Here is a 12,835-nt window from a genome sequence, read left to right as displayed (position 1 = left end):
AAGCTGGGTGCGAGCTGCATATTTATCTGAGTATCTATGTAATAATAACACAAGCTGGATGTGAGCTGCATATTTATCTGAGTATCTATGTAATAATTATAATACCATATCAAGCTGGATGTGAGCTGCATATTTATCTGAGTATCTATGTAATAATAACATATCAAGCTGGATGTGAGCTGCATATTTATCTGAGTATCCATATAATAATAACATATCAAGCTGGATGTGAGCTGCATATTTATCTGAGTATCCATATAATAATAACATATCAAGCTGGATGTGAGCTGCATATTTATCTGAGTATCTATGTAATAATAACATATCAAGCTGGATGTGAGCTGCATATTTATCTGAGTATCCATATAATAATAACATATCAAGCTGGATGTGAGCTGCATATTTATCTGAGTATCTATGTAAAAATAACATATCAAGCTGGATGTGAGCTGCATATTTATCTGAGTATCTATGTAATAATAACATATCAAGCTGGGTGCGAGCTGCATATTTATCTGAGTATCTATGTAATAATAACATATCAAGCTGGGTGCGAGCTGCATATTTATCTGAGTATCTATGTAATAATAACACAAGCTGGATGTGAGCTGCATATTTATCTGAGTATCTATGTAATAATAACATATCAAGCTGGATGTGAGCTGCATATTTATCTGAGTATCTATGTAATAATAACATATCAAGCTGGATGTGAGCTGCATATTTATCTGAGTATCTATGTAATAATAACATATCAAGCTGGATGCGAGCTGCATATTTATCTGAGTATCCATATAATAATAACATATCAAGCTGGATGTGAGCTGCATATTTATCTGAGTATCCATATAATAATAACATATCAAGCTGGATGTGAGCTGCATATTTATCTGAGTATCCATATAATAATAACATATCAAGCTGGATGTGAGCTGCATATTTATCTGAGTATCTATGTAATAATAACATATCAAGCTGGATGTGAGCTGCATATTTATCTGAGTATCCATATAATAATAACATATCAAGCTGGATGTGAGCTGCATATTTATCTGAGTATCCATATAATAATAACATATCAAGCTGGATGTGAGCTGCATATTTATATGAGTATCTATGCAATAATAACATATCAAGCTGGATGTGAGCTGCATATTTATCTGAGTATCCATATAATAATAACATATCAAGCTGGATGCGAGCTGCATATTTATCTGAGTATCTATGTAATAATAACATATCAAGCTGGATGTGAGCTGCATATTTATCTGAGTATCTATGTAATAATAACATATCAAGCTGGATGTGAGCTGCATATTTATCTGAGTATCTATGTAATAATAACATATCAAGCTGGATGTGAGCTGCATATTTATCTGAGTATCTACTATCTATATAATAATAACATATCAAGCTGGATGCGAGCTGCATATTTATCTGAGTATCGATGTAATAATAACATATCAAGCTGGATGCGAGCTGCATATTTATGAGTATCTATATAATAACATAAGCTCGATGTGAGCTGCATATTTATCTGAGTATCCATATAATAATAACATATCAAGCTGGATGCGAGCTGCATATTTATCTGAGTATCTATGTAATAATAACATATCAAGCTGGATGCGAGCTGCATATTTATCTGAGTATCTACTATCTATGTAATAATAACATATTAAGCTGCATGTGACCTGCATATTTATCTGAGTATCTATGTAATAATAACATATCAAGCTGGATGCAAGCTGAATATTTATCTGAGTATCTATGTGATAATAACATGTCAAGCTGGATGCGAGCTGCATATTTATCTGAGTATCTATGTAATAATAACATATCAAGCTGGATGTGAGCTGCATATTTATCTGATTATCTATGTAATAATAACATATCAAGCTGGATGTGAGCTGCATATTTATCTGAGTATCTATGTAATAATAACATGTCAAGCTGGATGCAAGCTGCATATTTATCTGAGTATCTATGTAATAATAACACATCAAGCTGGATGGGAGCTGCATATTTATCTGAGTATCTATGTAATAATAACATATCAAGCTGGATGCGAGCTGCATATTTATCTGAGTATCTATGTAATAATAACATATCAAGCTGGATGTGAGCTGCATATTTATCTGATTATCTATGTAATAATAACATATCAAGCTGGATGTGAGCTGCATATTTATCTGAGTATCTATGTAATAATAACATGTCAAGCTGGATGCAAGCTGCATATTTATCTGAGTATCTATGTAATAATAACACATCAAGCTGGATGGGAGCTGCATATTTATCTGAGTATCTATGTAATAATAACATATCAAGCTGGATGCGAGCTGCATATTTATCTGAGTATCTATGTAATAATAACATATCAAGCTGGATGCGAGCTGCATATTTATCTGAGTATCTATGTAATAATAACATATCAAGGTGGATGCGAGCTGCATATTTATCTGAGTATCTATGTAATAATAACATATCAAGCTGGATGTGAGCTGCATATTTATCTGAGTATCGATATAATAAACTATCAAGCTGGATGCGAGCTGCATATTTATGAGTATCTATATAATAACATATCAAGCTGGATGTGAGCTGCATATTTATCTGAGTGTCTATATAATAACATATCAAGCTGGATGTGAGCTGCATATTTATCTGAGTATCTATGTAATAATAACATATCAAGCTGGATGTGAGCTGCATATTTATCTGAGTATCTATGTAATAATAACATATCAAGCTGGATGCGAGCTGCATATTTATATGAGTATCTATATAATAACATATCAACCTGGATGTGAGCTGCATATTTATCTGAGTATCTTTGCAATAATAACATATCAAGCTGGATGTGAGCTGCATATTTATATGAGTATCTATATAATAACATATCAAGCTGGATGTGAGCTGCATATTTATCTGAGTATCTATGTAATAATAACATATCAAGCTGGATGCGAGCTGCATATTTATATGAGTATCCATTTAAAAATAACATAAGCTGGATGTGAGCTGCATATTTATCTGAGTATCTATGTAATAATAACATATCAAGCTGGATGTGAGCTGCATATTTATCTGAGTATCTATGTAATAATAACATAGATACTCAGATTATCAAGCTGGATGTGAGCTGCATATTTATATGAGTATCTATATAATAACATAAGCTGGATGTGAGCTGCATATTTATCTGAGTATCCATATAATAATAACATAACAAGCTGGATGTGAGCTGCATATTTATCTGAGTATCCATATAACATATCAAGCTGGATGCGAGCTGCATATTTATCTGAGTATCTATGTAATAATAACATAGATACTCAGATTATCAAGCTGGATGTGAGCTGCATATTTATATGAGTATCTATATAATAACATAAGCTGGATGTGAGCTGCATATTTATCTGAGTATCCATATAATAATAACATAACAAGCTGGATGTGAGCTGCATATTTATCCGAGTATCCATATAACATATCAAGCTGGATGCAAGCTGCATATTTATCTGAGTATCTATGTAATAATAACATATCAAGCTGGATGTGAGCTGCATATTTATCTGAGTATCTATATAATAACATAAGCTCGATGCGAGCTGCATATTTATCTGAGTATCTATGTAATAATAACATAGATACTCAGATTATCAAGCTGGATGTGAGCTGCATATTTATATGAGTATCTATATAATAACATAAGCTGGATGTGAGCTGCATATTTATCTGAGTATCCATATAATAATAACATAACAAGCTGGATGTGAGCTGCATATTTATCCGAGTATCCATATAACATATCAAGCTGGATGCAAGCTGCATATTTATCTGAGTATCCATATAATAATAACATATCAAGCTGGATGTGAGCTGCATATTTATCTGAGTATCTATGTAATAATAACATATCAAGCTGGATGCGAGCTGCATATTTATCTGAGTATCTACTATCTATGTAATAATAACATATTAAGCTGCATGTGACCTGCATATTTATCTGAGTATCTATGTAATAATAACATATCAAGCTGGATGTGAGCTGCATATTTATCTGAGTATCGATGTAATAATAACATATCAAGCTGGATGCGAGCTGCATATTTATGAGTATCTATATAATAACATAAGCTCGATGTGAGCTGCATATTTATCTGAGTATCCATATAATAATAACATATCAAGCTGGATGCGAGCTGCATATTTATCTGAGTATCTATGTAATAATAACATATCAAGCTGGATGCGAGCTGCATATTTATCTGAGTATCTACTATCTATGTAATAATAACATATTAAGCTGCATGTGACCTGCATATTTATCTGAGTATCTATGTAATAATAACATATCAAGCTGGATGCGAGCTGAATATTTATCTGAGTGTCTATGTGATAATAACATGTCAAGCTGGATGCGAGCTGCATATTTATATGAGTATCTATGCAATAATAACATATCAAGCTGGATGCGAGCTGCATATTTATCTGAGTATCTATGTAATAATAACATATCAAGCTGGATGTGAGCTGCATATTTATCTCATTATCTATGTAATAATAACATATCAAGCTGGATGTGAGCTGCATATTTATCTGAGTATCTATGTAATAATAACATGTCAAGCTGGATGCGAGCTGCATATTTATCTGAGTATCTATGTAATAATAACACATCAAGCTGGATGGGAGCTGCATATTTATCTGAGTATCTATGTAATAATAACATATCAAGCTGGATGCGAGCTGCATATTTATCTGAGTATCTATGTAATAATAACATATCAAGCTGGATGCGAGCTGCATATTTATCTGAGTATCTATGTAATAATAACATATCAAGCTGGATGTGAGCTGCATATTTATCTGAGTATCGATATAATAACATATCAAGCTGGATGCGAGCTGCATATTTATGAGTATCTATATAATAACATATCAAGCTGGATGTGAGCTGCATATTTATCTGAGTATCTATATAATAACATATCAAGCTGGATGTGAGCTGCATATTTATCTGAGTATCTATGTAATAATAACATATCAAGCTGGATGTGAGCTGCATATTTATCTGAGTATCTATGTAATAATAACATATCAAGCTGGATGCGAGCTGCATATTTATATGAGTATCTATATAATAACATATCAAGCTGGATGTGAGCTGCATATTTATCTGAGTATCTATGTAATAATAACATATCAACCTGGATGTGAGCTGCATATTTATCTGAGTATCTTTGCAATAATAACATATCAAGCTGGATGTGAGCTGCATATTTATATGAGTATCTATATAATAACATATCAAGCTGGATGTGAGCTGCATATTTATCTGAGTATCTATGTAATAATAACATATCAAGCTGGATGTGAGCTGCATATTTATCTGAGTATCTATGTAATAATAACATAGATACTCAGATTATCAAGCTGGATGTGAGCTGCATATTTATATGAGTATCTATATAATAACATAAGCTGGATGTGAGCTGCATATTTATCTGAGTATCCATATAATAATAACATAACAAGCTGGATGTGAGCTGCATATTTTTCTGAGTATCCATATAACATATCAAGCTGGATGCGAGCTGCATATTTATCTGAGTATCTATGTAATAATAACATAGATACTCAGATTATCAAGCTGGATGTGAGCTGCATATTTATATGAGTATCTATATAATAACATAAGCTGGATGTGAGCTGCATATTTATCTGAGTATCCATATAATAATAACATAACAAGCTGGATGTGAGCTGCATATTTATCCGAGTATCCATATAACATATCAAGCTGGATGCAAGCTGCATATTTATCTGAGTATCTATGTAATAATAACATATCAAGCTGGATGTGAGCTGCATATTTATCTGAGTATCTATGTAATAATAACATATCAAGCTGGATGTGAGCTGCATATTTATCTGAGTATCTATGTAATAATAACATATCAAGCTGGATGCGAGCTGCATATTTATATGAGTATCTATATAATAACATATCAAGCTGGATGTGAGCTGCATATTTATCTGAGTATCCATTTAAAAATAACATATCAAGCTGGATGCGAGCTGCATATTTATCTGAGTATCCATATAATAATAACATATCAAGCTGGATGTGAGCTACATATTTATCTGAGTATCCATTTAAAAATAACATATCAAGCTGGATGTGAGCTGCATATTTATCTGAATATCTATGTAATAATAATAACTGCACATCGGATTTTTATGTGAAAAAATTAAAAATATTTTTTCACATAAAACGGCTTTTTTGCGCGCAAAAAAATTATTAAAATTTCGCCCTTTTTCGGGAAAAATAAAATAAAATGCCCTTTTTGGTCGAAAATGTCTGGCAACGCTAAAAAAAATTAGGGAATTTTTCGAAATTTTAAACTGCGATCGAAATTTTTAACTGCGATCGATCTCAAAAACAAAACGTTGCGTCCACTTGCGTGCATTGCGTTCCCAGCGTGTACAGCAGTGAGGCGGTGTACTACAGTGAGAGAGTGTACACAAAGTGTGAACAAGTCTCCTATCAAGATGAGTGCTGCTCTTCGTGACAAGTGGCTGAAGGAATTCAACGCTGGCGGCGATGGGGCCACCTTCAAGTACGTGTCGAGTGACACGGCTTTCTGTCGAGCTTGTGAAAAGACTTTCCGGGCGAAGCAGAAGTCTGAGCTGGCCCAACATGTCCGAGGAGACCGCCACAAGAGCAACTTGGCCTTGAAGAAGAAGAGGACGGTCACGCAAGCCACCATGGAGGACTTTGGTGGCGGAAAGAGGCACAAGTGCGACGTTGTGGCTCAGGAGCTGTGCCAGGCCATGCTGGCCGCTGGCATCCCATGGTCGAAATTGGAAAACCCTGCCCTCCGGTCGTTCCTGGAGAAGCACATCACTCTCCAGATCCCCGATGAAAGCTGGATTCGAAAGCACTACCTCGACAAGTGCTACGATGAGGCCTTGGCGGGGATCCGTGCCGACCTCGGACAGCAGCCCATGTGGCTGTCCGTCGATGAGACGACCAATTCGGCAGGTCGATATGTGGCCAACATCATCGCGGGACGCTTGTCCAAGGAGGGGTACTTTCGTCCCCACCTCGTCCAGTGCATGTTTCTGGAGAAGACCAACTCCGGGGAGATCGTGCGCGCAATCAATGACACGCTGCGCTATCTTTGGCCTGATTTCAAGCCGGAGTGCCTCAAGGTCCTCGTCAGCGACGCCGCGGCCTATATGATCAAGGCCGGCCATGCCCTGACGGAACTCTTCCCCGACTTGCTGCATGTGACTTGCATTGCCCACGCGCTCCACCGTGTCTGCGAGACAGTCCGAGAAATGTTCAAGGACGTCAACGACCTGATTGCCACGACGAAGAAGGTGTTCGTCAAAGCCCCGTCGCGTGTTGTCCTTTGGAGGGAGCAGCAGCCCAATCTTTCTCTCCCCCTGGAGCCCATTCTGACTCGGTGGGGGACGTGGATCGACGCCGCGGTGTTTTACGCCGAGCACTTCGAGGCCGTCAAGGACATTGTGGACCAGCTGAACGATGACGACGCGATGGCAATCCGGAGTGCCAAGGGCCTGTTCGGAAAGGTGGACATCAAGCTCAGTTTGGTCTTCTTAAATGCCCACGTGTCGTTCATCCCGAAGATCCTTAAGCAGCTGGAGGAGGCCGGCATGGAGCTGGCCAAGGCCTTCCAGCTCGTTGATCAGGCCAAGGAGGAGCTCGAAAAGATCCGAGGCTGCCGTAAGGAGATCCTGCTCACCAAGTTCAAGGCGGTGCTGCAGCGCAATCCCGACATTGGTGTGCTGAGGACAGTGGCTTTGATCCTGGATGGAGATCAGCACGGATCTGAGGTTGGTGTGCCGGCTGGAGTCAAGCTTGCCGACATCCCCCTCTTGAGGTACTGCCCCATCGTCAGCGTCGACGTGGAAAGGTCCTTCTCCGTCTACAGAAACGTCCTCACCGACCACCGACACCGCCTCACCAAGGAGAACATTACCAAGATAATGATTTCAAACACCTACTTTAACCGTTCCTAAAAGGGTCTTGTCAATTTCTTCTAGTCCTCTACTTATCAAACAATGCGGTTGCAATAAAGGTACCTGAACGTCATTTTTTACCTGTTTGCTAGCCCAGGGTGCTTAATGTTGTGCAGGAAAAAGCTTACCATTTTTTGTTCTTTTTTTGACTGATTTCTGAAAAACTTGGTAATAATAAAAAATGAATAAAACGGGGGAAAAAAATATTTCGGGATTTTTTCACATTAAAAAAAAAAAAATCCCGCTTTTCAAAACATAAAAGGCCTATTTTCTTAACATAAAAATCCGTAGTCTGATAATAACATATCAAGCTGGATGCGAGCTGCATATTTATATGAGTATCTATGCAATAATAACATATCAAGCTGGATGCGAGCTGCATATTTATATGAGTATCTTTGTAATAATAACATAAGCTGGATGTGAGCTGCATATTTATCTGAGTATCCATATAATAATAACATATCAAGCTGGATGCGAGCTGCATATTTATCTGAGTATCCATTTAAAAATAACATATCAAGCTGGATGTGAGCTGCATATTTATCTGAATATCTATGTAATAATAATAACAACATATCAAGCTGGATGCGAGCTGCATATTTATCTGAGTATCTATGTAATAATAACATATCAAGCTGGATGCGAGCTGCATATTTATCTGAGTATCCATTAAAAAATAACATAACAAGCTGGATGTGAGCTGCATATTTATCTGAATATCCATGTAATAATAATAACATATCAAGCTGGATGTGAGCTGCATATTTATATGAGTATCTATGCAATAATAACATATCAAGCTGGATGCGAGCTGCATATTTATATGAGTATCTATGCAATAATAACATATCAAGTTGGATGTGAGCTGCATATTTATCTGAGTATCCATATAATAATAACATATCAAGCTGGATGCGAGCTGCATATTTATATGAGTATCTATGCAATAATAACATATCAAGCTGGATGTGAGCTGCATATTTATCTGAATATCTATGTAATAATAATAACATATCAAGCTGGATGCGAGCTGCATATTTATATGAGTATCTATGCAATAATAACATATCAAGCTGGATGCGAGCTGCATATTTATATGAGTATCTATGCAATAATAACATATCAAGTTGGATGTGAGCTGCATATTTATCTGAATATCTATGTAATAATAATAACATATCAAGCTGGATGCGAGCTGCATATTTATATGAGTATCTATGCAATAATAACATATCAAGCTGGATGCGAGCTGCATATTTATATGAGTATCTATGCAATAATAACATATCAAGCTGGATGTGAGCTGCATATTTATCTGAGTATCCATATAATAATAACATATCAAGCTGGATGTGAGCTGCATATTTATCTGAGTATCTATATAACAACATATCAAGCTGGATGTGAGCTGCATATTTATCTGAGTATCTACGTAATAATAACATATCAAGCTGGATGTGAGCTGCATATTTATCTGAGTATCTGTATAATAATAACATATCAAGCTGGATGTTAGCTGCATATTTATCTGAGTATCTATTTAATAACATATCAAGCTGGATGAATGAATGAATGAATGAATGAATGAATGATCGTTTTAAGGCCATTTTCCCCGCTAGAGCGGGGGTTAGCCTTGCGGGCCCCATGACAATCATGGTTCCCTGTTTGAGGCAATGTTTTTATGGCCGGATGCCCTTCCTGACGCCAACCCTTGGTCACGCTCTTACGATGCGCAGGGATACGGTGTACCTATTCTAAATCGGGGTACACACCGTGATCATGCATCCCAGCAAGCTGGTACTCAATTTGTCGACCTCGGAAGGATGACAGGCTGAGTCAACCCCCCTGGCATTAATTCAGCGATCGACCGGGATTCGAACCCAGGATCCTCGGATCCCAAGCTGGCACCCTAACCGCTAAGCCAACACCAGGCTTGTGAGCTGCATATTTATCTGAGTATCTATTTAATCGAGTGTCATATCAAGCTGGATGTGAGCTGCATATTTATCTGAGTATCTATGTAATAATAACATATCAAGCTGGATGTGAGCTGCATATTTATCTGAGTATCTATGTAATAATAACATATCAAGCTGGATGCGAGCTGCATATCTATCTGAGTATCTATGTAATTATAACATACCCATTGAAAGGGAAGTGTAAAAGTGCATATTTCTCAGTCACATGTCCAAAAGGTGAGTCACGAAAATGCAAGTCTGGTTGTGACATGGCATTTATAAAGTCCAGGTAACTCCCATGTCCCCAACCCCACACCACACTCAAGCCAAAGAGAAAAACAAACCCTTTACTCCATTTCCTTTGTTATTGCTTGACGGACTCTGTTTGTACCTGCACCTTGTGTCGTTAGTGAAACACTTCCACCAATTAGTCTTTCTATTTCTCTTTCTTCCATGTTGTTAAATTACAAGTTTAGTTGTTGTTGTTGTTGTTGTTGTGTGTGTGTGTGTGTGTGTGTGTGTGTGTGTGTGTGTGTGTGTGTGTGTGTGTGTGTGTGTGTGTGTGTGTGTGTGTGTGTGTGTGTGTGTGTGTGTCAGTCATAGTGTGTATAAAAACTATACATAGCGGGATATGTGTGTGTCATAGTCAGTGCGTGTGTGTCATAGTCAGTGCGTGTGTGTCATAGTCAGTGCGTGTGTGTCATAGTCAGTGCGTGTGTGTTATAGTCAGTGCGTGTGTGTCATAGTCAGTGCGTGTGTGTCATAGTCAGAGCGTGTGTGTCATAGTCAGTGTGTGTGTGTCATAGTCAGTGTGTGTGTGTCATAGTCAGTGTGTGTGTGTCATAGTCAGTGTGTGTGTGTCATAGTCAGTGTGTGTGTGTCATAGTCAGTGTGTGTGTGTCATAGTCAGTGTGTGTGTGTCATAGTCAGTGTGTGTGTGTCATAGTCAGTGTGTGTGTGTCATAGTCAGTGTGTGTGTGTCATAGTCAGTGTGTGTGTGTCATAGTCAGTGTGTGTGTGTCATAGTCAGTGCGTGTGTGTCATAGTCAGTGCGTGTGTGTCATAGTCAGTGCGTGTGTGCCATAGTCAGTGTGTGTGCCATAGTCAGTGTGTGTGCCATAGTCAGTGTGTGTGCCATAGTCAGTGTGTGTGCCATAGTCAGTGTGTGTGCCATAGTCAGTGTGTGTGCCATAGTCAGTGTGTGTGCCATAGTCAGTGTGTGTGCCATAGTCAGTGTGTGTGCCATAGTCAGTGTGTGTGCCATAGTCAGTGTGTGTGCCATAGTCAGTGTGTGTGCCATAGTCAGTGTGTGTGCCATAGTCAGTGTGTGTGCCATAGTCAGTGTGTGTGCCATAGTCAGTGTGTGTGCCATAGTCAGTGTGTGTGCCATAGTCAGTGTGTGTGCCATAGTCAGTGTGTGTGCCATAGTCAGTGTGTGTGCCATAGTCAGTGTGTGTGTGCCATAGTCAGTGCGTGTGTGTCATAGTCAGTGCGTGTGTCATCGTCAGTGTGTGTGTGTCATAGTCAATGTGTGTGTGTCATAGTCAGTGTGTGTGTGTGTCATAGTCAGTGTGTGTGTGTGTCATAGTCAGTGTGTGTGATAGTCGGTGTGTGTGTGTGATAGTCGGTGTGTGTGTGTGATAGTCGGTGTGTGTGTGTGATAGTCGGTGTGTGTGTGTCATAGTCGGTGTGTGTGTGTCATAGTCGGTGTGTGTGTGTCATAGTCGGTGTGTGTGTGTCATAGTCGGTGTGTGTGTGTCATAGTCGGTGTGTGTGTGTCATAGTCGGTGTGTGTGTGTCATAGTCGGTGTGTGTGTGTCATAGTCGGTGTGTGTGTGTCATAGTCGGTGTGTGTGTGTCATAGTCGGTGTGTGTGTGTCATAGTCGGTGTGTGTGTGTCATAGTCGGTGTGTGTGTGTCATAGTCGGTGTGTGTGTGTCATAGTCGATGTGTGTGTGTCATAGTCGGTGTGTGTGTGTCATAGTCTCTGTGTGTGTGTCATAGTCTGTGTGTGTGTGTGTGTGTGTCATAGTCTGTGTGTGTGTGTGTGTGTGTGTGTGTCATAGTCGGTGTGTGTGTGTGTGTCATAGTCGGTGTGTGTGTGTGTGTCATAGTCGGTGTGTGTGTGTCATAGTCGGTGTGTGTGTGTCATAGTCGGTGTGTGTGTGTCATAGTCAGTGTGTGTGTGTGTCATAGTCAGTGTGTGTGTGTGTCATAGTCAGTGTGTGTGTGTGTCATAGTCAGTGTGTGTGTGTGTCATAGTCAGTGCGTGTGTGTCATAGTCAGTGCGTGTGTGTGTCATAGTCAGTGTGTGTGTGTCATAGTCAATGTGTGTGTGTCATAGTCAGTGTGTGTGTGTGTCATAGTCAGTGTGTGTGTGTGTGTCATAGTCAGTGTGTGTGATAGTCGGTGTGTGTGTGTGATAGTCGGTGTGTGTGTGTCATAGTCGGTGTGTGTGTGTCATAGTCGGTGTGTGTGTGTCATAGTCGGTGTGTGTGTGTCATAGTCGGTGTGTGTGTGTCATAGTCGGTGTGTGTGTGTCATAGTCGGTGTGTGTGTGTCATAGTCGGTGTGTGTGTGTCATAGTCGGTGTGTGTGTGTCATAGTCGGTGTGTGTGTGTCATAGTCGGTGTGTGTGTGTCATAGTCGGTGTGTGTGTGTCATAGTCGGTGTGTGTGTGTGTCATAGTCGGTGTGTGTGTGTGTCATAGTCGGTGTGTGTGTGTGTCATAGTCGGTGTGTGTGTGTGTCATAGTCGGTGTGTGTGTGTGTCATAGTCGTTGTGTGTGTGTGTCATAGTCGGTGTGTGTGTGTGTC

General features: G+C 38.9%; 1 protein-coding gene across 1 annotated transcript in view; it reads left to right on the top strand.

The window, feature by feature from the left end:
- Positions 1-12,835, top strand: part of LOC137439894 (adapter molecule crk) — a 51,030-nt gene that overhangs the window by 1,504 nt on the left and 36,691 nt on the right. The window lies entirely within an intron of this gene.

This window comes from Myxine glutinosa, chromosome 14, assembly GCF_964187855.1.
Source record: "Myxine glutinosa chromosome 14, kmMyxGlut1.1, whole genome shotgun sequence".
Lineage (NCBI taxonomy): Eukaryota > Metazoa > Chordata > Myxini > Myxiniformes > Myxinidae > Myxine > Myxine glutinosa.
The sequence above is the reverse complement of the archived record's forward strand: the minus strand, read 5'-3'. Positions and strand labels throughout refer to the sequence as shown.